Source organism: Leuciscus leuciscus (genome assembly GCF_965113295.1).
Source record: "Leuciscus leuciscus genome assembly, chromosome: 18".
Taxonomy (NCBI): domain Eukaryota; kingdom Metazoa; phylum Chordata; class Actinopteri; order Cypriniformes; family Leuciscidae; genus Leuciscus; species Leuciscus leuciscus.
The window spans coordinates 33,361,522-33,388,294 of NC_138742.1; the positions used below are offsets into that span (position 1 = coordinate 33,361,522).

Genomic DNA, 26,773 nt, shown 5'->3' on the forward strand with positions numbered 1-26,773 from the left:
GTGCTGACTAAAAGTTATGGTTTTCGTGTCGATAGACGAAACCGTTTTCGTATAGCGCAGCAGCAAAGTTGAGGCATGATGGTAAAAGCACTATTCAGGCTTTATCTCTGCAATGCCTTGACATATTGACACCAAACTTTGTATGTGTCATTGTCACTTCACTCTGACCACATCACATCAGTTTTGTAACAGCGCCACCTATTGGTCGAAATTGATAATCCATTAAATCATATTTTGAATGACTTTTTATATGATTTTTCAGCCATTTCGCCTAAAATCCTCTTTAAATGTATTTAATTGCTCATTGTTGCAGTTGGTCTGACACCTTCAGCCATGTTGGCATATCCTGTCATCTGCTTGCGCTTGGCCCCGATAATTGCTGCTTGCAGCTATATTTAGGGGCCAAGCACCGAAGGTGCGGAGGCACCTATTGTATCTGTTCCCGTTCTTATTATTATTCTTCTTCTTCCGCCATGGGAGTCTATGGCAGCCCATAGAACCGATTGCGGGAAAGTTGTTTTGGTTTGACATTCTGATAGAGGACAGTCCCAACATTAAATACACCAATTTTGGTGTTTCTAAGTCACTCCCTCTAGCGCCACCACCTGTCCAAAGTTTCACTTTTATTATGCTAATAACTTTTGAAGCGTAAGGCCAATCAACAAAATTCTTTTTTCCTCTGATTCCTGAGCTCATGCCGATTCGATTGCACCCTATTACGTCATTTTCCGGCTTATAAATATGGTCGCCATTTTGAATGTGCTGAAAAAGCTACTTTTTCGAACTCGTCCTAGACGGTTTGTCCGATTTGCACGAAAATTGAACCAGATCATCTTCAGGCAGTGCTGACAAAAAGTTATGGAATTCAAATTGATTCGTCAAACCGTTTTTGAATAACGCTCGAACACATTTTACGTAGCGCTTGCGAAAACAGTCGTAGGGCTGTATCTCCGCAACGCTTTATCGGATTCAGACCAAAATTGGTACATGTCATCACAAGCATGACCTGAGGCTACATGCTGCGTTTCGGCGCAGCGCCACCTACTGGTCCGGAGATATGAAAAATGGCTATTTTTGCTTATAACTTCTGAATGGTTTGTCCAAAAATCATAAAATTGGTCTCGTTAGATGCAGGTCAACATGCCGAGTCGACTGATATAACATTTGACCATATCGGCCATTTTGACTGTCGGCCATTTTAAATTTTGTGCTAAAATGCTGTATTTTAAGAACGCATGAACGGATTGTTACGAAACTTGGTATGGGTCATCAGCACGATGTTCTGAAGGAGCGTGAGAAGTTTCGAAACAGCGCCACCTAGTGGTGAATTTTTTTTTTCAAATGCTTATAACTTTGGGTGTGGTTGACTTATTTTCACCAAACTCATCTCATTAGACTCCTGAATCCTTGCCGAGTCCAACGATACCAAACATGCTAGGTTTCGCCTCACGGTTTGTGTAGCGTTGTGATTTAGCGCTTAAAAAACATTTGGCTATATCTTCGAAACCGTTTGTCCGATCGAGACGAAACCACCGTCAGAAGTTTGGAAACATAGGTCGATAGCTATACGCCAATGCCCAAATGCGAAAATATTGATGTTTAGGGGTAGTAAATTCCAATCAAAGTCATGTGTCAGTCATTTTTTACGTGTTTTTTCATATAAATGTCTATAACTCTGAAGCGAATTGAGATATTTTCACCAAAATCGACACACATATGTATGGGCTCACTCTGAGGACACATAAAAAAAATTGTGGGACTGAGCCTCTTGGTGGCGCTATAATAGAACAAAACATGAAATTCCCATTGACTTCAATACAGTTTTGTGAAATAAAGTGCTATACTAAACAAATGCATTAGTGTAATATTACAAAACTCAGAATGTGCCATCAGCATCATCCCCTAAAGGTATTCAAAATATTTCGAAACAGCGCCACCTAGTGGTCAAAACTTATAACAACATTTACAAAAAGGCTAATAACTTTTGAATAAATCTGGCTACTGAAATGCCACTGGTCTTAATAGATTCCTTGGGTCAAGCCGAGAACATAGATACCAAGTTTACCTTATTTGGCCAAACTTCCTGTCCGCCATCTTGATTTTCATTCAAAACCTACTTTTTCGAACTCCTCCTAGACCGTTTGTCCGATTTTCACCAAAATCGAATCGTATCATCTCCAGACTGTGCCGACTCAAAGTTATGGATTTCGTGTGGGTAGACCAAACCGTTTTCGTATAGCGCAGCAGCAAAGTTGAGGCATGATGCTAATAGCACTATTCAGGCTTTATCTCTGCAATGCCTTGACATATTGACACCAAACTTTGTATGTGTCATTGTCACTTCACTCTGACCACATCACATCAGTTTTGTAACTGCGCCACCTATTGGTCAAAAGTGATAATGCATTAAATCATATTTTTATTGACTGTTTCTATGATTTTTCAGCCATTTCGTCTAAAATCCTCTTTAAATGTCTTTAATTGCTCATTGTTGCAGTTGGTCTGACACTTTCAGACATTTTGGCATTTCTTGTCGTCTTATTCTGCTTGGCCCCGGTAATTGCTGCTTGCAGCTATATTTATTATTATTCTTCATTTTTCCGACTGGGAGTCTATGGCAGCCCATAGAACCACTTGTGGGAAAGTTTTCAAATTTGGCACACTGATAGAGGAGAGTCTGAACTATCAGCATAGCAAATTTGGAGTCTCCAATTCATTCCCTCTAGCGCCACCAGCTGTCCAAAGTTGCACTCATGTTTATGCTAATAACATTTGAACCACAAGGGCTAGAAACAAAATTCTTTTTTCCTCTGATTCCTTAGTTCAAGACGATTCGAATGCACCATATGACGTCATTTTCCGTCATAATAATTTTTCCGCCATTTTGAATTTTCCGAAAAACCTACTTTTTCGAACTCCTCCTAGGCCGTTGCTCCAATTTCCACAAAAATTGAATCAGATCATCTTCAGACCATGACGACAAAAAGTTATGGAATTCGTATTGATTCGTCAAACCGTTCTCGAATACAGCGCAAACAAATTATACGTAGCGCTTGCGAAAACAGACACAAGCCTCTATCTGCTCAACACTTTATCATATTCAGACCAAACTTGGTACATATCATCACAAGCATGACCTGAGGCTACATGCTGCGTTTCGGCGCAGTGCCACCTACTGGTCCGGAGATATGAAAAATGGCTGTTTTTGCTTATAACTTCTGAATGGTTTGTCCAAAAATCATAAAAGTGGTCTCGTTAGATTCAGGGCATCATGCCGAATCGACTGATATCCAATCTTCCCAGATCAGTCATTTTGGCTGTCGGCCATTTTTAATTATGTGCTAAAATGCTGTATTTTATGAACGCATGTACGGATTGTTACGAAACTCGGTATGGGTCATCAGCACGATGTCCTGAAAGAGCCTGGGAAGTTTCGAAACAGCGCCACCTAGTGGTACATTTTTTTCCCCAAATGCTTATAACTTTGGGTGTGGTCAACTTATTTTCACAAAAGTCATCTCTTTAGACTCCTGAGTCGTTGCCGAGTCCAACGATACCAAACATGCTAGGTTTCGCCTTACGGTTTGTGTAGCGTTGAGATTTAGCGCTTAAAAAGCATTTGGCTATATCTTCGAAACCGCTAGTCCGATCGAGACGAAACCACCGTCAGAAGTTTGGAAACATAGGTCGATAGCTACACACCAATGCCCAAATGCGAAAATATTGATAGTAAGGGGTAGTAAAATCCAATCAAAGTCATGTGTCAGTCATTTTTAACGTGTTGTTTCATATAAATGTCTATAACTCCGAAGCAAATTGAGATATTTTCACCAAAATTGACACACATTTGTATGGGCTCACTCTGAGGACACACAAAAAAAATGGTGGGACTGAGCCTCTTGTTGGCGCTATAATAGAACAAAACATGAAATTCCCATTGACTTCAATACAGTTTTGTGAAATAAAATGCTTTACTAAACAAATGCATTGGTGTGATATTACGAAACTCAGAATGTGCCATCAACACCATCCCCTGAAGGTACCCAAAAAATTTCGAGACAGCGCCACCTAGTGGTCAAAAGTTATAAAAACATTTCCAAAAAGGATAATAACATTTGATTAAATCTGGCTATTGAAATGCCACTGGTCTTAATAGATTCCTTGGGTCAAGCCGAGAACAAAGATACCAAGTTTTTCTTATTTGGCCGAACTTCCTGTCCGCCATCTTGATTTTCATTCAAAACCTACTTTTTCGAACTCCTCCTAGGCTGTTGCTCCAATCTTCACCAAAATTGAATCGTATCATCTCCAGACTGTGCTGACTAAAAGTTATGGTTTTCGTGTCGATAGACGAAACCGTTTTCGTATAGCGCAGCAGCAAAGTTGAGGCATGATGGTAAAAGCACTATTCAGGCTTTATCTCTGCAATGCCTTGACATATTGACACCAAACTTTGTATGTGTCATTGTCACTTCACTCTGACCACATCACATCAGTTTTGTAACAGCGCCACCTATTGGTCGAAATTGATAATCCATTAAATCATATTTTGAATGACTTTTTATATGATTTTTCAGCCATTTCGCCTAAAATCCTCTTTAAATGTATTTAATTGCTCATTGTTGCAGTTGGTCTGACACCTTCAGCCATGTTGGCATATCCTGTCATCTGCTTGCGCTTGGCCCCGATAATTGCTGCTTGCAGCTATATTTATTATTATTCTTCTTCTTCTTCTTCCGCTCTGGGAGTCTATGGCAGCCCATAGAACCGCTTGTGGGAAAGTTATGAAATTTGGCACAATGATAGAGGACAGTCCAAAAAGTCACCATGCCAAATTTGGTGTCTTAAAACCAATCCCTCTAGCGCCACCACCTGTCCAAAATTTCACTTTTATTTTGCTAATAACTTTTGAACCGTTTGGCCAATCAACAAAAATCTTTTTTCCTCTGATTCCTGAGCTCATGACGATTCGATTGCACCCTATGACGTCATTTCCCGGCTTATAAATATTGCCGCCATTTTGAATGTGCTGAAAAAGCTACTTTTTCGAACTCGTCCTAGACGGTTTGTCCGATTTGCACGAAAATTGAACCAGATCATCTTCAGGCAGTGCTGACAAAAAGTTATGGAATTCAAATTGATTCGTCAAACCGTTTTCGAATAACGCTCGAACACATTTTACGTAGCGCTTGCGAAAACAGTCGTAGGGCTGTATCTCCGCAACGCTTTATCGGATTCAGACCAAAATTGGTACATGTCATCACAAGCATGACCTGAGGCTACATGCTGCGTTTCGGCGCAGCGCCACCTACTGGTCCGGAGATATGAAAAATGGCTATTTTTGCTTATAACTTCTGAACAATTTGTCCAAAAATCATAAAATTGGTCTCGTTAGATTCAGGGCAACATGCCGAGTCGACTGATATCAAATTTTACCATATCGGCCATTTTGACTGTCGGCCATTTTTAATTTTGTGCTAAAATGCTGTATTTTAAGAACGCATGAACAGATTGTTACGAAACTTGGTATGGGTCATCAGCACGATGTTCTGAAGGAGCGTGAGAAGTTTCGAAACAGCGCCACCTAGTGGTGAATTTTTTTTTTCAAATGCTTATAACTTTGGGTGTGGTTGACTTATTTTCACCAAACTCATCTCATTAGACTCCTGAATCCTTGCCGAGTCCAACGATACCAAACATGCTAGGTTTCGCCTCACGGTTTGTGTAGCGTTGTGATTTAGCGCTTAAAAAACATTTGGCTATATCTTCGAAACCGTTTGTCCGATCGAGACGAAACCACCGTCAGAAGTTTGGAAACATAGGTCGATAGCTATGTGCCAATGCCCAAATGCGAAAATATTGATGTTTAGGGGTAGTAAATTCCAATCAAAGTCATGTGTCAGTCATTTTTTACGTGTTTTTTCATATAAATGTCTATAACTCTGAAGCGAATTGAGATATTTTCACCAAAATCGACACACATATGTATGGGCTCACTCTGAGGACACATAAAAAAAATTGTGGGACTGAGCCTCTTGGTGGCGCTATAATAGAACAAAACATGAAATTCCCATTGACTTCAATACAGTTTTGTGAAATAAAGTGCTATACTAAACAAATGCATTAGTGTAATATTACAAAACTCAGAATGTGCCATCAGCATCATCCCCTAAAGGTATTCAAAATATTTCGAAACAGCGCCACCTAGTGGTCAAAACTTATAACAACATTTACAAAAAGGCTAATAACTTTTGAATAAATCTGGCTACTGAAATGCCACTGGTCTTAATAGATTCCTTGGGTCAAGCCGAGAACATAGATACCAAGTTTACCTTATTTGGCCAAACTTCCTGTCCGCCATCTTGATTTTCATTCAAAACCTACTTTTTCGAACTCCTCCTAGACCGTTTGTCCGATTTTCACCAAAATCGAATCGTATCATCTCCAGACTGTGCCGACTCAAAGTTATGGATTTCGTGTGGGTAGACCAAACCGTTTTCGTATAGCGCAGCAGCAAAGTTGAGGCATGATGCTAATAGCACTATTCAGGCTTTATCTCTGCAATGCCTTGACATATTGACACCAAACTTTGTATGTGTCATTGTCACTTCACTCTGACCACATCACATCAGTTTTGTAACTGCGCCACCTATTGGTCAAAAGTGATAATGCATTAAATCATATTTTTATTGACTGTTTCTATGATTTTTCAGCCATTTCGTCTAAAATCCTCTTTAAATGTCTTTAATTGCTCATTGTTGCAGTTGGTCTGACACTTTCAGACATTTTGGCATGTCTTGTCGTCTTATTCTGCTTGGCCCCGGTAATTGCTGCTTGCAGCTATATTTATTAGGGGCCAAGCACCGAAGGTGCGTAGGCACCTATTGTATCTGTTCCCGTTCCTATTATTATTATTATTCTTCATTTTTCCGACTGGGAGTCTATGGCAGCCCATAGAACCGCTTGCGGGAAAGTTATCAAATTTGGCACACTGATAGAGGAGAGTCTGACCTATCAGCATAGCAAATTTGGAGTCTCCAATTCATTCCCTCTAGCGCCACCAGCTGTCCAAAGTTGCACTCATGTTTATGCTAATAACTTTTGAACCACAAGGGCTAGAAACAAAATTCTTTTTTCCTCTTATTCCTTGGCTCAGGACGATTCGACTGCACCCTATGACGTCATTTTCCGTCATGGAAATTTTTCCACCATTTTGAATTTTCCGAAAAACATACTTTTTCAAACTCCTCCTAGACCGTTACTCCGATTTTCACGAAAATTGAACCAGATCATCTCCAGACCATGCCGACAAAAAGTTATGGAATTCGTGTTGATTCGTCAAACTGTTCTCGAATACCGCGCAAACAAATTTTACGTAGCGCTAACGAAAACAGACACAAGCTTGTATCTCCTCAACACTTTATCATATTCAGACCAAACTTGGTCCATATCATCACAAGCATGACCTGAGGCTACATGCTGCGTTTCGTCATAGTGCCACCTACTGGTCCGGAGATATGAAAAATGGCTGTTTTTGCTTATAACTTCTGAATGGATTGCCCAAAAAACATAAACGTGGTCTCGTTAGATTCAGGACGTCATGCTGAGTCGACTGATATCCAATTTTCCCAGATCAGCCATTTTGGCTGTCGGCCATTTTGAATTATGTGCTAAAATGCTGTATTTTAGGAATGCATGAACGTATCGTTACGAAACTCGGTATGGGTCATCAGCACGATGTCCTGAAGGAGTCTGAGAAGTTTCGAAACAGTGCCATCTAGTGGTGAATTTTTTTCCCCAAATGCTTCCAAATGCTTATAACTTTGGGTGTGGTCAACTTATTTTCACGAGACTCATCTCTTTAGACTCCTGAATCGTTGCCGAGTCCAACGATACCAAACATGTTAGGTTTCGCCTTATGGTTTGTGTAGCGTTGTGATTTAGCGCTTAAAAAACATTTGGCTATATCTTTGAAACCGCTTGTCCGATCGAGACGAAACCACCGTCAGAAGTTTGGAAACATAGGTCGATAGCTAAACGTCAATACCCAAATGTGAAAATATTGATGTTTAGGGGTAGTAAATTCCAATCAAAGTCATGTGTCAGTCATTTTTTTCGTGTTTTTTCATATAAATGTCTATAACTCCGAAGCGAATTGAGATATTTTCACCAAAATTGACACAAATATGCATGGGCTCACTCTGAGGACACATAAAAAAAATGGTGGGACTGAGTCTCTTGGTGGCGATATAACAGAACAAAACATGAATTTCCCATTGACTGCAATACAGTTTTGTGAATTAAAATGCTATAGTAAACGAATGCATTGGTGTAATATTACGAAACTCAGAATGTGCCATCAGCACCATCCCCTGAAGGTACCCAAAATATTTCGGGACAGCGCCACCTAGTGATCAAATGTTATGACAAAATTTCCAAAAAGGCTAATAACTTTTGAATAAATCTGGCTTTTGAAATGCCACTGGTCTTAATAGATTCCTTGGGTCAAGCCGAGAACATAGATACCAAGTTTTCCTTATTTGGCCGAAGTTCCTGTCCGCCATCTTGATTTTCAGTCAAAACCTACTTTTTCTAACTCCTCCTAGACCGTTTGTCCGATTTTCACCAAAATCGAATCGTATCATCTCCAAACCGTGCCGACTAAAAGTTATGGATTTCGTGTCGATACACGAAACTGTTTTCGTAAAGCGTAGCAGCAAAGTTGAGGCATGATGCTAAAAGCACTATTCAGGCTTTATCTCTGCAATGCCTTGACATATTGACACCAAACTTTGTATGTGTCATTGTCACTTCACTCTGACCACATTACATCAGTTTTGTAACTGCGCCACCTATTGGTCGAAAGTGATAATCATTTAAATCATATTTTGAATGACAATTTATGTGATTTTTCAGCCATTTGACCTAAAATCCTCTTTAAATGTATTTAATTGCTCATTGTTGCAGTTGGTCTGACACCTTCAGCCATGTTGGCATATCCTGTCATCTGCTTGCGCTTGGCCCCGATAATTGCTGCTTGCAGCTATATTTATTATTCTTCCTTCTTCCGACTGGGTGTCTATGGCAGCCCATAGAACCGATTGCGGGAAAGTTGTAATGGTTTGACATTCTGATAGAGGACAGTCCCAACATTAAATACACCAATTTTGGTGTGTCTAAGTCATTCCCTCTAGCGCCACCACCTGTCCAAAGTTTCACTTTTATTTTGCTAATAACTTTTGAACCGTAAGTCCAATCAACAAAATTCTTTTTTTCTCTTATTCCTGAGCTCATGCCAATTCGATTGCACCCTATGACGTCATTTTCGTCATAACAATATGGCCGCCATTTTGAATTGTCCTTAAAAGCTACTTTTTCGAACTCGTCCTAGATGGTTTGTCCGATTTGCACGAAAATTGAACCAGATCATCTTCAGGCAGTGCTGACCAAAAGTTATGGAATTCAAATTGATTCGTTAAACCGTTTTTGAATAACGCTCTAACTAATTTTACGTAGCGCCTGCAAAAAAAGTCGTAGGGCTCTATCTCCGCAACGGTTTATCGTATTCAGACCAAACTTGGTACATGTCATCACAGGCATGACCTGAGGCAACATGCTGTGTTTCGGCGCAGCGCCACCTACTGGTCCGGAGATATGGAAAATGGCTATTTTTGCTTATAGCTTTTGAACAGTTTGTCCAAAAATCATAAAATTGGTCTCGTTAGATTCAGGGCATCATGCTGAGTCGACTGATATCCAATTTTCCCAGATCAGCCATTTTGGCTGTCGGCCATTTTGAATTATGTGCTAAAATGCTGTATTTTAGGAATGCATGAACCTATCGTTACGAAACTCGGTATGGGTCATCAGCACGATGTCCTGAAGGAGCCTGAGAAGTTTCGAAACAGTGCCACCTAGTGGTGAATTTTTTTCCCCAAATGCTTCCAAATGCTTCTAACTTTGGGTGTGGTCGACTTATTTTTACGAGACTCATCTCATTAGAGTCCTGAATCGTTGCCGAGTCCCACGATACCAAACATGCTAGGTTTCACCTTACGGTTTGTGTAGCGTTGTGATTTAGTGCTTAAAAAACATTTGGCTATATCTTCGAAACCGCTATTCCGATCGAGACGAAACCACCGCCAGAAGTTTGGAAACATAGGTCGATAGCTATACGCCAATGCCCAAATGCGAAAATATTGATGTTTAGGGGTAGTAAATTCCAATCAAAGTCATGTGTCAGTCATTTTTTACTTGTTTTTTCATATAAATGTCTATAACTCCGAAGCGAATTGAGATATTTTCACCAAAATCGACACACATATGTATGAGCTCACTCTGAGGACATGTAAAAAAAATGGTGGGACTCAGCCTCTTGGTGGCGCTATAATAGAACAAAACATGAAATTCCCATTGACTTCTATACAGTTTTGTGAAATAAAATGCTATACTAAACAAATGCATTGGTGTAATATTACGAAACTCATAATGTGCCATCAGCACCATCCCCTGAAGGGATCCAAAATATTTTGAGACAGTGCCACCTAGTGGTCAAAAGTTATAACAAAATTTACAAAACTGCTAATAACTTTTGAATAAATCGGCCTATCGAAATGCCACTGGTCTTAATAGATTCCTTGGGTCAAGCCGACAACATAGATACCAAGTTTTCCTTATTTGGCCGAACTTCCTGTCCACCATCTTGATTTTCATTCAAAACCTACTTTTTCGAACTCCTCCTAGACCGTTTGTCCGATTTTCACCAAAATCGAATCATATCATCTCCAGACTGTGCCGCCTAAAAGTTATGGATTTCGTGTCGATAGACGAAACCGTTTTCGTATAGTGCAGCAGCAAAGTTGAGTCATGATGCCAAAAGCACTATTCAGGCTTTATCTCTGTAATGCCTTGACATATTGACACCAAATTTTGTATGTATCATTGTCACTTCACTCTGACCACATCACATCAGTTTTGTAACTGCTCCACCTATTGGTCGAAAGTGATAATCCATTAAATCATATTTTGAATGACTTTTTATATGATTTGTCAGCCATTTCACCTAAAATCCTCTTTAAATGTCTTTAATTGCTCATTGTTGCAGTTGGTCTGACACCTTCAGCCATGTTGGCATATCCTGTCATCTGCTTGCGCTTGGCCCCGATAATTGCTGCTTGCAGCTATATTTATTATTATTCTTCTTCCGCCATGGGAGTCTATGGCAGCCCATAGAACCGATTGCGGGAAAGTTGTTTTGGTTTGACATTCTGATAGAGGACAGTCCAAACATTAAATACACCAATTTTGGTGTTTCTAAGTCACTCCCTCTAGCGCCACCACCTGTCCAAAGTTTCACTTTTATTATGCTAATAACTTTTGAAGCGTAAGGCCAATCAACAAAATTCTTTTTTCCTCTGATTCCTGAGCTCATGCCGATTCGATTGCACCCTATGACGTCATTTTCCGGCTTATAAATATGGTCGCCATTTTGAATGTGCTGAAAAAGCTACTTTTTCGAACTCGTCCTAGACGGTTTGTCCGATTTGCACGAAAATTGAACCAGATCATCTTCAGGCAGTGCTGACCAAAAGTTATGGAATTCAAATTGATTCGTCAAACCGTTTTCGAATAACGCTCGAACACATTTTACGTAGCGCTTGCGAAAACAGTCGTAGGGCTGTATCTCCGCAACGCTTTATCGGATTCAGACCAAAATTGGTACAGGTCATCACAAGCATGACCTGAGGCTACATGCTGCGTTTCGGCGCAGCGCCACCTACTGGTCCGGAGATATGAAAAAGGGCTATTTTTGCTTATAACTTCTGAACAATTTGTCCAAAAATCATAAAATTGGTCTCGTTAGATTCAGGGCAACATGCCGAGTCGACTGATATCAAATTTTACCATATCGGCCATTTTGACTGTCGGCCATTTTGAATTTTGTGCTAAAATGCTGTATTTTAAGAACGCATGAACGGATTGTTACGAAACTTGGTATGGGTCATCAGCACGATGTTCTGAAGGAGCGTGAGAAGTTTCGAAACAGCGCCACCTAGTGGTGAAATTTTTTTTTCAAATGCTTATAACTTTGGGTGTGGTTGACTTATTTTCACCAAACTCATCTCATTAGACTCCTGAATCCTTGCCGAGTCCAACGATACCAAACATGCTAGGTTTCGCCTCACGGTTTGTGTAGCGTTGTGATTTAGCGCTTAAAAAACATTTGGCTATATCTTCGAAACTGTTTGTCCGATCGAGACGAAACCACCGTCAGAAGTTTGGAAACATAGGTCGATAGCTATACACCAATGCCCAAATGCGAAAATATTGATGTTTAGGGGTAGTAAATTCCAATCAAAGTCATGTGTCAGTCATTTTTTACGTGTTTTTTCATATAAATGTCTATAACTCTGAAGCGAATTGAGATATTTTCACCAAAATCGACACACATATGTATGGGCTCACTCTGAGGACACATAAAAAAAATTGTGGGACTGAGCCTCTTGGTGGCGCTATAATAGAACAAAACATGAAATTCCCATTGACTTCAATACAGTTTTGTGAAATAAAGTGCTATACTGAACAAATGCATTGGTGTAATATTACGAAACTCAGAATGTGCCATCAGCACCATCCCCTGAAGGTACCCAAAATATTTTGAGACAGCGCCACCTAATGGTCAAAAGTGACAATCAATTAAATCATATTTTTAATTACTCTTTCTATGATTTTTCAGCCATTTCGCCTAAAATCCTCTTTAAATGTCTTTAATTGCTCATTGTTGCAGTTGATCTGACACTTTCAGCCATGTCTTGTCGTCTTATTCTGCTTGGCCCCGGTAATGGCTGCTTGCAGCTATATTTATTATTAATCTTCTTCCGCCATGGGAGTCTATGGCAGCCCATAGAACCGATTGCGGGAAAGTTGTTTTGGTTTGACATTCTGATAGAGGACAGTCCCAACATTAAATACACCAATTTTGGTGTTTCTAAGTCACTCCCTCTAGCGCCACCACCTGTCCAAAGTTTCACTTTTATTATGCTAATAACTTTTGAAGCGTAAGGCCAATCAACAAAATTCTTTTTTCCTCTGATTCCTGAGCTCATGCCGATTCGATTGCACCCTATGACGTCATTTTCCGGCTTATAAATATGGTCGCCATTTTGAATGTGCTGAAAAAGCTACTTTTTCGAACTCGTCCTAGACGGTTTGTCCGATTTGCACGAAAATTGAACCAGATCATCTTCAGGCAGTGCTGACCAAAAGTTATGGAATTCAAATTGATTCGTCAAACCGTTTTCGAATAACGCTCGAACACATTTTACGTAGCGCTTGCGAAAACAGTCGTAGGGCTGTATCTCCGCAACGCTTTATCGGATTCAGACCAAAATTGGTACAGGTCATCACAAGCATGACCTGAGGCTACATGCTGCGTTTCGGCGCAGCGCCACCTACTGGTCCGGAGATATGAAAAAGGGCTATTTTTGCTTATAACTTCTGAACAATTTGTCCAAAAATCATAAAATTGGTCTCGTTAGATTCAGGGCAACATGCCGAGTCGACTGATATCAAATTTTACCATATCGGCCATTTTGACTGTCGGCCATTTTGAATTTTGTGCTAAAATGCTGTATTTTAAGAACGCATGAACGGATTGTTACGAAACTTGGTATGGGTCATCAGCACGATGTTCTGAAGGAGCGTGAGAAGTTTCGAAACAGCGCCACCTAGTGGTGAATTTTTTTTTTCAAATGCTTATAACTTTGGGTGTGGTTGACTTATTTTCACCAAACTCATCTCATTAGACTCCTGAATCCTTGCCGAGTCCAACGATACCAAACATGCTAGGTTTCGCCTCACGGTTTGTGTAGCGTTGTGATTTAGCGCTTAAAAAACATTTGGCTATATCTTCGAAACTGTTTGTCCGATCGAGACGAAACCACCGTCAGAAGTTTGGAAACATAGGTCGATAGCTATACACCAATGCCCAAATGCGAAAATATTGATGTTTAGGGGTAGTAAATTCCAATCAAAGTCATGTGTCAGTCATTTTTTACGTGTTTTTTCATATAAATGTCTATAACTCTGAAGCGAATTGAGATATTTTCACCAAAATCGACACACATATGTATGGGCTCACTCTGAGGACACATAAAAAAAATTGTGGGACTGAGCCTCTTGGTGGCGCTATAATAGAACAAAACATGAAATTCCCATTGACTTCAATACAGTTTTGTGAAATAAAGTGCTATACTAAACAAATGCATTAGTGTAATATTACAAAACTCAGAATGTGCCATCAGCATCATCCCCTAAAGGTATTCAAAATATTTCGAAACAGCGCCACCTAGTGGTCAAAACTTATAACAACATTTACAAAAAGGCTAATAACTTTTGAATAAATCTGGCTACTGAAATGCCACTGGTCTTAATAGATTCCTTGGGTCAAGCCGAGAACATAGATACCAAGTTTACCTTATTTGGCCAAACTTCCTGTCCGCCATCTTGATTTTCATTCAAAACCTACTTTTTCGAACTCCTCCTAGACCGTTTGTCCGATTTTCACCAAAATCGAATCGTATCATCTCCAGACTGTGCCGACTCAAAGTTATGGATTTCGTGTGGGTAGACCAAACCGTTTTCGTATAGCGCAGCAGCAAAGTTGAGGCATGATGCTAATAGCACTATTCAGGCTTTATCTCTGCAATGCCTTGACATATTGACACCAAACTTTGTATGTGTCATTGTCACTTCACTCTGACCACATCACATCAGTTTTGTAACTGCGCCACCTATTGGTCAAAAGTGATAATGCATTAAATCATATTTTTATTGACTGTTTCTATGATTTTTCAGCCATTTCGTCTAAAATCCTCTTTAAATGTCTTTAATTGCTCATTGTTGCAGTTGGTCTGACACTTTCAGACATTTTGGCATGTCTTGTCGTCTTATTCTGCTTGGCCCCGGTAATTGCTGCTTGCAGCTATATTTAGGGGCCAAGCACCGAAGGTGCGTAGGCACCTATTGTATCTGTTCCCGTTCCTATTATTATTATTCTTCCTTCTTCCGACTGGGTGTCTATGGCAGCCCATAGAACCGATTGCGGGAAAGTTGTAATGGTTTGACATTCTGATAGAGGACAGTCCCAACATTAAATACACCAATTTTGGTGTGTCTAAGTCATTCCCTCTAGCGCCACCACCTGTCCAAAGTTTCACTCATATTTTGCTAATAACTTTTGAACCGTAAGGCCAATCCACAAAATTCTTTTTCCCTCTGATTCCTGAGCTCATGACGATTCAATTGCACCCTATGTCGTCATTTTCCGTCATAAAAATATGGCCGCCATTTTGAATTTTCCAAAAATGCTACTTTTTCGAACTCGTCCTAGGCCGTTTCTCAGATTTTCACGAAAATTGAACCAGATCATCTCCAGACCATGCCGACAAAAAGTTATGGAATTCAAGTTGATTCGCTTAACCGTTTTCGATAAAGCCACAAACAAATTTTACGTAGCGCCTGCGAAAACAGACGTAAGGCTGTATCTCTGCAACGCTTTATCGGATTCACACCAAACTAGGTACATGTCATCCCAAGCATGACCTGAGGCTACGTGCTGCGTTTCGGCGCAGCGCCACCTACTGGTCCGGAGATATGAAAAATGGCTATTTTTGCTTATAACTTCTGAACAGTTTGTCCAAAAATCATAAAATTGGTCTCGTCAGATTCAGGGCAACATGCCGAGTCGACTGATATCAAATTTTACCATATCGGCCATTTTGACTGTCGGCCATTTTGAATTTTGTGCTAAAATGCTGTATTTTAGGAACGCATGAACGGATTGTTACGAAACTTGGTATGGGTCATCAGCACGATGTCCTGAAGGAGCGTGAGAAGTTTCGAAACAGCGCCACCTAGTGGTACATTTTTTTTTCCAAATGCTTATAACTTTGGGTGTGGTCGACTTATTTTCACGAGACTCATCTAATTAGACTCCTGAAAACTTGTCGAGTCCTACGATACCAAACATGCTAGGTTTCGCCTTACGGTTTATGTAGCGTTGTGATTTAGCGGTTAAAAAACATTTGGCTATATCTTCGAAACCGCTTGTCTGATCGAGACGAAACCACCGTCAGAAGTTTGGAAACATAGGTCGATAGCTATACGCCAATGCCCAAATGCGAAAATATTGATAGTAAGGGGTAGTAAAATCCAATCAAAGTCATGTGTCAGTCATTTTTTACGTGTTTTTTCATATAAAAGTCTATAACTCCGAAGTGAATTGAGATATTTTCACCAAAATTGACACACATATGTATGGGCTCACTCTGAGGACACATCAAAAAAATTGTGGGACTGAGCCTCTTGTTGGCGCTAAAATAGAACAAAACATGAAATTCCCATTGACTTCAATACAGTTTTGTGAAATAAAATGCTATACTAAACAAATGCATTGGTGTAATATTACGAAACTCAGAATGTGCCAACAACACCATCCCCTGAAGGTACTCAAAATATTTCGAAACAACGCCTCCTAGTGGTCAAAAGTTATAACAAAATTTCCAAAAAGGCTAATAACTTTTGAATAAATCTGGCTATTGAAATGCCACTGGTCTTAATAGATTCCTTGGGTCAAGCCGAGAACATAGATACCAAGTTTTCCTTATTTGGCCGAACTTCCTGTCCGCCATCTTGACTTTCAGTCAAAACCTACTTTTTCGAACTCCTCCTAGACCGTTTGTCCGAATTTCACCAAAATTGAATCGTATCATCTCCAGACTGTGCCGACTAAAAGTTATGGATTTCGTGTTGATTGACGAAACCGTTTTCGTATAGCACAGCAGCAAAGTTGAGGCATGATGCCAAAATGACTATTCAGTCTTTATATCTGCAATGCCTCGACATATTGACACCAAACTTTGTAGGTGTCATTGTCACTTCACTCTGACCACATCACATCAGTTTTGTAACTGCTCCACCTATTGGTCGAAAGTGATAATCCATTAAATCATATTTTGAATGACTTTTTATATGATTTTTCAGCCATTTCGCCTAAAATCCTCTTTAAATGTCTTTAATTGCTCATTGTTGCAGTTGGTCTGACACCTTCAGCCATGTTGGCATATCCTGTCATCTGCTTGCGCTTGGCCCCGATAATTAGGGGCCAAGCACCGAAGGTGCTAGGCACCTATTGTTTTCGTTCGCGTTCTTATTATTATTATTATTAGGGGCCAAGCACCGAAGGTGCGGGCACCTATTGTTTCTGTTCCCGTTCTTATTATTATTATTAGGGGCCAAGCACCGAAGGTGCTAGGCACCTATTGTTTTCGTTCCCGTTCCTATTGTTATTATTATTCTTCCTTCTTCCGACTGGGAGTCTATGGCAGCCCATAGAACCGATTGCGGGAAAGTTGTAATGGTTTGACATTCTGATAGAGGACAGTCCCAACATTAAATACACCAATTTTGGTGTTTCTAAGTCATTCCCTCTAGCGCCACCACCTGTCCAAAAATTCACTTTTATTTTGCTAATAACTTTTTAACCGTAAAGTCAAACAACAAAATTCCTTTTTCCTCTGATTCCTGAGCTCATGACGGTTCGATTGCACCCTATGACGTAATTTTCCGTCATAAAATATGGCCGCCATCTTGAATTTTCAGAAACAGCTACTTTTTCAAACTCCTCCTAGGCCGTTGCTCCAATTTCCACGAAAATTGAATCAGATCATCTTCATACCATGCCGACAAAAAGTTATGGAATTCGTGTTGATTCATCAAACCGTTCTCGAATACAGCGCAAACTAATTTTACGTAGTGCTTGCGAAAACAGACACAAGCCTGTATCTCCGCAACGCTTTATCGTATTCAGAACAAACTTGGTACATATCATCACAAGCATGACCTGAGGCTACATGCTGCGTTTCGGCGCAGTGCCACCTACTGGTCCGGAGATATGAAAAATGGCTGTTTTTGCTTATAACTTCTGAATAGTTTGTCCAAAAATCATAAAAGTGACGTTAGATTCAGGGCGTCATGCTGAGTCGACTGATATCCAATCTTCCCAGATCAGTCATTTTGGCTGTCGGCCATTTTGAATTATGTGCTAAAATGCTGTATTTTATGAACGCATGAACGGATTGTTACGAAACTCAGTATGGGTCATCAGCACGATGTCCTGAAGGAGCCTGAGAAGTTTCGAAACAGCGCCACCTAGTGGGGAATTTTTTTCCCCAAATGCTTATAACTTTGGGTGTGGTCGACTTATTTTCACAAGAGTCATCTCTTTAGACTCCTGAATCGTTGCAGAGTCCAACGATATCAAACATGCTAGGTTTCGCCTTACGGTTTGTGTAGCGTTGTGATTTAGCACTTAAAAAACATTTGGCTATATCTTCGAAACCGCTAGTCCGATCGAGACGAAACCACCGTCAGAAGTTTGGAAACATAGGTCGATAGCTTTACGTCAATGCCCAAATGCGAAAATATTGATAGTAAGGGGTAGTAAAATCCAATCAAAGTCATGTGTCAGTCATTTTTTACGTGTTTTTTCATACAAATGTCTATAACTCCAAAGCAAATTGAGATATTTTCACCAAAATTGACACACATATGTATGGGCTCACTCTGAGGACACATTAAAAAAATGGTGGTACTGAGCCTCTTGGTGGCACTATATTAGAACAAAACATGAAATTCCCATTGACTTCAATACAGTTTTGTGAATTAAAATGCTATACTAAACAAATGCATTGGTGTAATTTTACGAAACTCAGAATGTGCCATCAGCACCATCCCCTGAAGGTACCCAAAATATTTTGAAACAACGCCTCCTAGTGGTCAAAAGTTATAACAAAATTTACAAAAAGGCTAATAACTTTTGAATAAATCCGCCTATTGAAATGCCACTGGTCTTAATAGATTCCTTGGGTAAATCCGAGAACATAGATACCAAGTTTTCCTTATTTGGCCAAACTTCCTGTCCGCTATCTTGATATTCAGTCAAAACCTACTTTTTCGAACTCCTCCTAGACCGTTTGTCCGATTTTCACCCAAATCGATTCGCATCATCTCCAGACCGTGCCGACTAAAAGTTATGGATTTCGTGTCGATAGACGAAACCGTTTTCGTATACCGCAGCAGCAAAGTTGAGGCATGATGCCAAAAGCACTATTCAGGCTTTATCTCTGCAATGCCTTGACATATTGACACCAAACTTTGTATGTGTCATTGTCACTTCACTCTGACCACATCACATCAGTTTTGTAACTGCTCCACCTATTGGTCGAAAGTGATAATCCATTAAATCATATTCTAAATTACTTTTTATATGATTTTTCAGCCATTTTGCCTAAAATCCTCTTTAAATGTCTTTAATTGCTCATTGTTGCAGTTGGTCTGACACCTTCAGCCATGTTGGCATATCCTGTCATCTGCTTGCGCTTGGCCCCGATAATTGCTGCTTGCAGCTATATTTATTATTATTATTCTTCTTCCGCCATGGGAGTCTATGGCAGCCCATAGAACCGAGCGCGGGAAAGTTGTTTTGGTTTGACATTCTGATAGAGGACAGTCCCAACATTAAATACACCAATTTTGGTGTTTCTAAGTCATTCCCTCTAGCGCCACCACCTGTCCAAAATTTCACTTTTATTTTGCTAATAACTTTTGAACCGTAAGGCCAATCAGCTAAATTCTTGTTTCCTCTGATTTCTGAGCTCATGGCAATTCGATTGCACCCTATGACGTAATTTTACGTCATTAAAATATGGCCGCCATTTTGAATTTTTCTAAAAACCTACTTTTTCGAACTCGTCCTAGACGGTTTGTCCGATTTGCACGAAAATTGAACCAGATCATCTTCAGGTAGTGGTGACAAAAAGTTATGGAATTCAAATTGATTCGTCAAACCGTTTTCGATAAACGCACGAATACATTTTACGTAGCGCTAGCAAAAACGGTCGTAAGGCCGTATCTCCGCAACGGTTTATCGTATTCAGACCAAACTTGGTACTTGTACTCACAAGCATGACCTGAGGCTACATGCTGTGTTTCGGCGTAGCGCCACCTACTGGTCCGGAGATATGAAAAATGGCTATTTTTGCTTATAACTTCTGAACAGTTTGTCCAAAAATCATAAAATTGGTCTCGTTAGATTCAGGGCAACATGCCGAGTCGACTGATGTCCAATTTGACCATATCGGTCATTTTGGCTGTCGGCCATTTTGAATTTTGTGCTAAAATTCTGTATTTTATGACTGCATGAACGGATTGTTACGAAACGTGGTATGGGTCATCAGCACAATGCCCTGAATGAGCCTGAGAAGTTTCGAAACAGCGCCACCTAGTGGTGAATTTTTTTTTCCAAATGCTTATAACTTTGGGTGTGGTCAACTTATTTTCACGAAACTCATATTTTTAGACTCCTGAATCGTTGCCGAGTCCTACGATACCAAACATGCTAGGTTTCGCCTTACGGTTTGTGTAGCGTTGTGATTTAGCGCTTAAAAAACATTTGGCTATATCTTTGAAACCGCTAGTCCGATCGAGACGAAACCACCGTCAGAAGTTTGGAAACATAGGTCGATAGCTATACGCCAATGCCCAAATGCGAAAATATTGATGTTTAGGGGTACTAATTTCAAATCAAAGTCATGTGTCAGTCATTTTTTTCGTGTTTTTTCATATAAATGTCTATAACTCCGAAGCGAATTGAGATATTTTCACCAAAATTGACACACATATGTATGGGCTCACTCTGAGGACACGTACAAAAAATTGTGGGACTGAGCCTCTTGGTGGCGCTATAACAGAACAAAACATGAAATTCCCATTGACTTCAATACAGTTTTGTGAAATAAAATGCTATACTGAACAAATGCATTGGTGTAATATTACGAAACTCAGAATGTGCCATCAGCACCATCCCCTGAAGGTACCCAAAATATTTTGAGACAGCGCCACCTAATGGTCAAAAGTGACAATAAATTAAATCATATTTTTAATTACTCTTTCTATGATTTTTCAGCCATTTCGCCTAAAATCCTCTTTAAATGTCTTTAATTGCTCATTGTTGCAGTTGATCTGACACTTTCAGCCATGTCTTGTCGTCTTATTCTGCTTGGCCCCGGTAATGGCTGCTTGCAGCTATATTTATTAGGGGCCAAGCACCGAAGGTGCGGAGGCACCTATTGTTTTTGTTCCGGTTCTTATTATTAGGGGCCAAGCACCGAAGGTGCGGAGGCACCTATTGTTTTTGTTCCGGTTCTTATTATTATTAGGGGCCAAGCACCGAAGGTGCGGAGGCACCTATTGTTTTTGTTCCGGTTCTTATTATTATTATTATTATTATTATTCTTCTTCTTCTTCCGCTCTGGGAGTCTATGGCAGCCCATAGAACCGCTTGCGGGAAAGTTATGAAATTTGGCACAATGATAGAGGACAGTCCAAAAAGTCACCATGCCAAATTTGGTGTCTTAAAACCAATCCCTCTAGCGCCACCACCTGTCCAAACTTTCACTTTTATTTTGCTAATAACTTTTGAACCGTTTGGCCAATCAACAAAATTCTTTTTTCCTCTGATTCCTGAGCTCATGACGATTCGATTGCACCCTATGACGTCATTTTCCGGCTTATAAATATGGCCGCCATTTTGAATGTGCTGAAAAAGCTACTTTTTCGAACTCGTCCTAGACGGTTTGTCCGATTTGCACGAAAATTGAACCAGATCATCTTCGGGCAGTGCTGACAAAAAGTTATGGAATTCAAATTGATTCGTAAAACCGTTTTCGAATAACGCTCGAACACATTTTACGTAGCGCTTGCGAAAACAGTCGTAGGGCTGTATCTCCGCAACGCTTTATCGGATTCAGACCAAAATTGGTACATGTCATCACAAGCATGACCTGAGGCTACATGCTGCGTTTCGGCGCAGCGCCACCTACTGGTCCGGAGATATGGAAAATGGCTATTTTTGCTTATAACTTCTGAACAATTTGTCCAAAAATCATAAAATTGGTCTCGTTAGATTCAGGGCAACATGCCGAGTCGACTAATATCAAATTTTACCATATCGGCCATTTTGACTGTCGGCCATTTTGAATTTTGTGCTAAAATGCTGTATTTTAAGAACGCATGAACGGATTGTTACGAAACTTGGTATGGGTCATCAGCAAGATGTTCTGAAGGAGCGTGAGAAGTTTCGAAACAGCGCCACCTAGTGGTCAAAAGTTAAAACAACATTTCCAAAAAGGCTAATAACTTTTGAATAAATCTGGCTACTGAAATGCCACTGGTCTTAATAGATTCCTTGGGTCAAGCCGAGAACATAGATACCAAGTTTACCTTATTTGGCCAAACTTCCTGTCCGCCATCTTGATTTTCATTCAAAACCTACTTTTTCGAACTCCTCCTAGACCGTTTGTCCGATTTTCACCAAAATCGAATCGTATCATCTCCAGACCGTGCCGACTAAAAGTTATGGATTTCGTGTGGATAGACCAAACCGTTTTCGTATAGCGCAGCAGCAAAGTTGAGGCATGATGCTAATAGCACTATTCAGGCTTTATCTCTGCAATCCCTTGAAATATTGACACCAAACTTTGTATGTGTCATTGTCACTTCACTCTGACCACATCACATCAGTTTTGTAACTGCGCCACCTATTGGTCGAAAGTGATAATGCATTAAATCATATTTTTATTGACTGTTTCTATGATTTTTCAGCCATTTCGTCTAAAATCCTCTTTAAATGTCTTTAATTGCTCATTGTTGCAGTTGGTCTGACACCTTCAGCCATGTTGGCATAATGTCATCTACTTTGCGCTTGGCCCCGGTAATTGCTGCTTGCAGCTATATTTATTATTATTATTCTTCTTCTTCTTCTTCCGCTCTGGGAGTCTATGGCAGCCCATAGAACCGCTTGCGGGAAAGTTATGAAATTTGGCACAACGATAGAGGACAGTCCAAAAAGTCACCATGCCAAATTTGGTGTCTTAAAACCAATCCCTCTAGCGCCACCACCTGTCCAAAATTTCACTTTTATTTTGCTAATAACTTTTGAACCGTTTGGCCAATCAACAAAATTCTTTTTTCCTCTGATTCCTGAGCTCATGACGATTCGATTGCACCCTATGACGTCATTTTCCGGCTTATAAATATGGCCGCCATTTTGAATGTGCTGAAAAAGCTACTTTTTCGAACTCGTCCTAGACGGTTTGTCCGATTTGCACGAAAATTGAACCAGATCATCTTCAGGCAGTGCTGACAAAAAGTTATGGAATTCAAATTGATTCGTCAAACCGTTTTCGAATAACGCTCGAACACATTTTACGTAGCGCTTGCGAAAACAGTCGTAGGGCTGTATCTCCGCAACGCTTTATCGGATTCAGACCAAAATTGGTACATGTCATCACAAGCATGACCTGAGGCTACATGCTGCGTTTCGGCGCAGCGCCACCTACTGGTCCGGAGATATGAAAAATGGCTATTTTTGCTTATAACTTCTGAACAATTTGTCCAAAAATCATAAAATTGGTCTCGTTAGATTCAGGGCAACATGCCGAGTCGACTGATATCAAATTTTACCATATCGGCCATTTTGACTGTCGGCCATTTTGAATTTTGTGCTAAAATGCTGTATTTTAAGAACGCATGAACGGATTGTTACGAAACTTGGTATGGGTCATCAGCACGATGTTCTGAAGGAGCGTGAGAAGTTTCGAAACAGCGCCACCTAGTGGTCAAAAGTTAAAACAACATTAACAAAAAGGCTAATAACTTTTGAATAAATCTGGCTACTGAAATGCCACTGGTCTTAATAGATTCCTTGGGTCAAGCCGAGAACATAGATACCAAGTTTACCTTATTTGGCCAAACTTCCTGTCCGCCATCTTGATTTTCATTCAAAACCTACTTTTTCAAACTCCTCCTAGACCGTTTGTCCGATTTTCACCAAAATCGAATCGTATCATCTCCAGACCGTGCCGACTAAAAGTTATGGATTTCGTGTGGATAGACCAAACCGTTTTCGTATAGCGCAGCAGCAAAGTTGAGGCATGATGCTAATAGCACTATTCAGGCTTTATCTCTGCAATCCCTTGAAATATTGACACCAAACTTTGTATGTGTCATTGTCACTTCACTCTGACCACATCACATCAGTTTTGTAACTGCGCCACCTATTGGTCGAAAGTGATAATGCATTAAATCATATTTTTATTGACTGTTTCTATGATTTTTCAGCCATTTCGTCTAAAATCCTCTTTAAATGTCTTTAATTGCTCATTGTTGCAGTTGGTCTGACACCTTCAGCCATGTTGGCATATCCTGTCATCTACTTGCGCTTGGCCCCGGTAATTGCTGCTTGCAGCTATATTTATTATTATTATTATTCTTCTTCTTCTTCTTCCGCTCTGGGAGTCTATGGCAGCCCATAGAACCGCTTGCGGGAAAGTTATGAAATTTGGCACAATGATAGAGGACAGTCCAAAAAGTCACCATGCCAAATTTGGTGTCTTAAAACCAATCCCTCTAGCGCCACCACCTGTCCAAACTTTCACTTTTATTTTGCTAATAACTTTTGAACCGTTTGGCCAATCAACAAAATTCTTTTTTCCTCTGATTCCTGAGCTCATGACGATTCGATTGCACCCTATGACGTCATTTTCCGGCTTATAAATATGGCCGCCATTTTGAATGTGCTGAAAAAGCTACTTTTTCGAACTCGTCCTAGATGGTTTGTCCGATTTGCACGAAAATTGAACCAGATCATCTTCAGGCAGTGCTGACAAAAAGTTATGGAATTCAAATTGATTCGTCAAACCGTTTTCGAATAACGCTCAAACACATTTTACGTAGCGCTTGCGAAAACAGTCGTAGGGCTGTATCTCCGCAACGCTTTATCGGATTCAGACCAAAATTGGTACATGTCATCACAAGCATGACCTGAGGCTACATGCTGCGTTTCGGCGCAGCGCCACCTACTGGTCCGGAGATATGAAAAATGGCTATTTTTGCTTATAACTTCTGAACAATTTGTCCAAAAATCATAAAAGTGGTCTCGTTAGATTCAGGGCATCATGCCGAGTCGACTGATATCCAATCTTCCAAGATCAGTCATTTTGGCTGTCGGCCATTTTTAATTATGTGCTAAAATGCTGTATTTTATGAACGCATGTACGGATTGTTACGAAACTCGGTATGGGTCATCAGCACGATGTCCTGAAAGAGCCTGAGAAGTTTCGAAACAGCGCCACCTAGTGGTAAATTTTTTTCCCCAAATGCTTATAACTTTGGGTGTGGTCAACTTATTTTCACAAAAGTCATCTCTTTAGACTCCTGAGTCGTTGCCGAGTCCAACGATACCAAACATGCTAGGTTTCACCTTACGGTTTGTGTAGCGTTGAGATTTAGCGCTTAAAAAGCATTTGGCTATATCTTCGAAACCGCTAGTCCGATCGAGACGAAACCACCGTCAGAAGTTTGGAAACATAGGTCGATAGCTATACGCCAATGCCCAAATGCGAAAATATTGATAGTAAGGGGTAGTAAAATCCATTCAAAGTCATGTGTCAGTCATTTTTAACGTGTTGTTTCATATAAATGTCTATAACTCCGAAGCAAATTGAGATATTTTCACCAAAATTGACACACATATGTATGGGCTCACTCTGAGGACACACAAAAAAAATGGTGGGACTGAGCCTCTTGGTGGCGCTATAATAGAACAAAACATGAAATTCCCATTGACTTCAATACAGTTTTGTGAAATAAAATGCTTTACTAAACAAATGCATTGGTGTGATATTACGAAACTCAGAATGTGCCATCAACACCATCCCCTGAAGGTACCCAAAAAATTTCGAGACAGCGCCACCTAGTGGTCAAAAGTTATAAAAACATTTCCAAAAAGGATAATAACATTTGATTAAATCTGGCTATTGAAATGCCACTGGTCTTAATAGATTCCTTGGGTCAAGCCGAGAACAAAGATACCAAGTTTTTCTTATTTGGCCGAACTTCCTGTCCGCCATCTTGATTTTCATTCAAAACCTACTTTTTCGAACTCCTCCTAGGCTGTTGCTCCAATCTTCACCAAAATTGAATCGTATCATCTCCAGACTGTGCTGACTAAAAGTTATGGTTTTCGTGTCGATAGACGAAACCGTTTTCGTATAGCGCAGCAGCAAAGTTGAGGCATGATGGTAAAAGCACTATTCAGGCTTTATCTCTGCAATGCCTTGACATATTGACACCAAACTTTGTATGTGTCATTGTCACTTCACTCTGACCACATCACATCAGTTTTGTAACAGCGCCACCTATTGGTCGAAAGTGATAATCCATTAAATCATATTTTGAATGACTTTTTATATGATTTTTCAGCCATTTCGCCTAAAATCCTCTTTAAATGTATTTAATTGCTCATTGTTGCAGTTGGTCTGACACCTTCAGCCATGTTGGCATATCCTGTCATCTGCTTGCGCTTGGCCCCGATAATTGCTGCTTGTTAGGGGCCAAGCACCGAAGGTGCGTAGGCACCTATTGTATCTGTTCCCGTTCTTATTATTATTAGGGGCCAAGCACCGAAGGTGCGGAGGCACCTATTGTATCTGTTCCGGTTCTTATTATTATTATTCTGTTATTTCTTCCGACTGGGCGTCTATGGCAGCCCATAGAACCGATTGCGGGAAAGTTGTTTTGGTTTGACATTCTGATAGAGGACAGTCCCAACATTAAATACACCAATTTTGGTGTTTCTAAGTCATTCCCTCTA

At 40.2% G+C, this 26,773-nt stretch overlaps 1 long non-coding RNA gene across 1 annotated transcript; it reads left to right on the forward strand.

Moving 5' to 3' along the window:
• The first annotated feature begins 291 nt into the window (after positions 1-291).
• On the forward strand, positions 292-26,773 carry LOC309481230. The gene is made up of 3 exons (XR_014199956.1): positions 292-415; positions 17,178-17,307; positions 26,527-26,773. It is a non-coding gene; the product is annotated as an uncharacterized lncRNA (long non-coding RNA).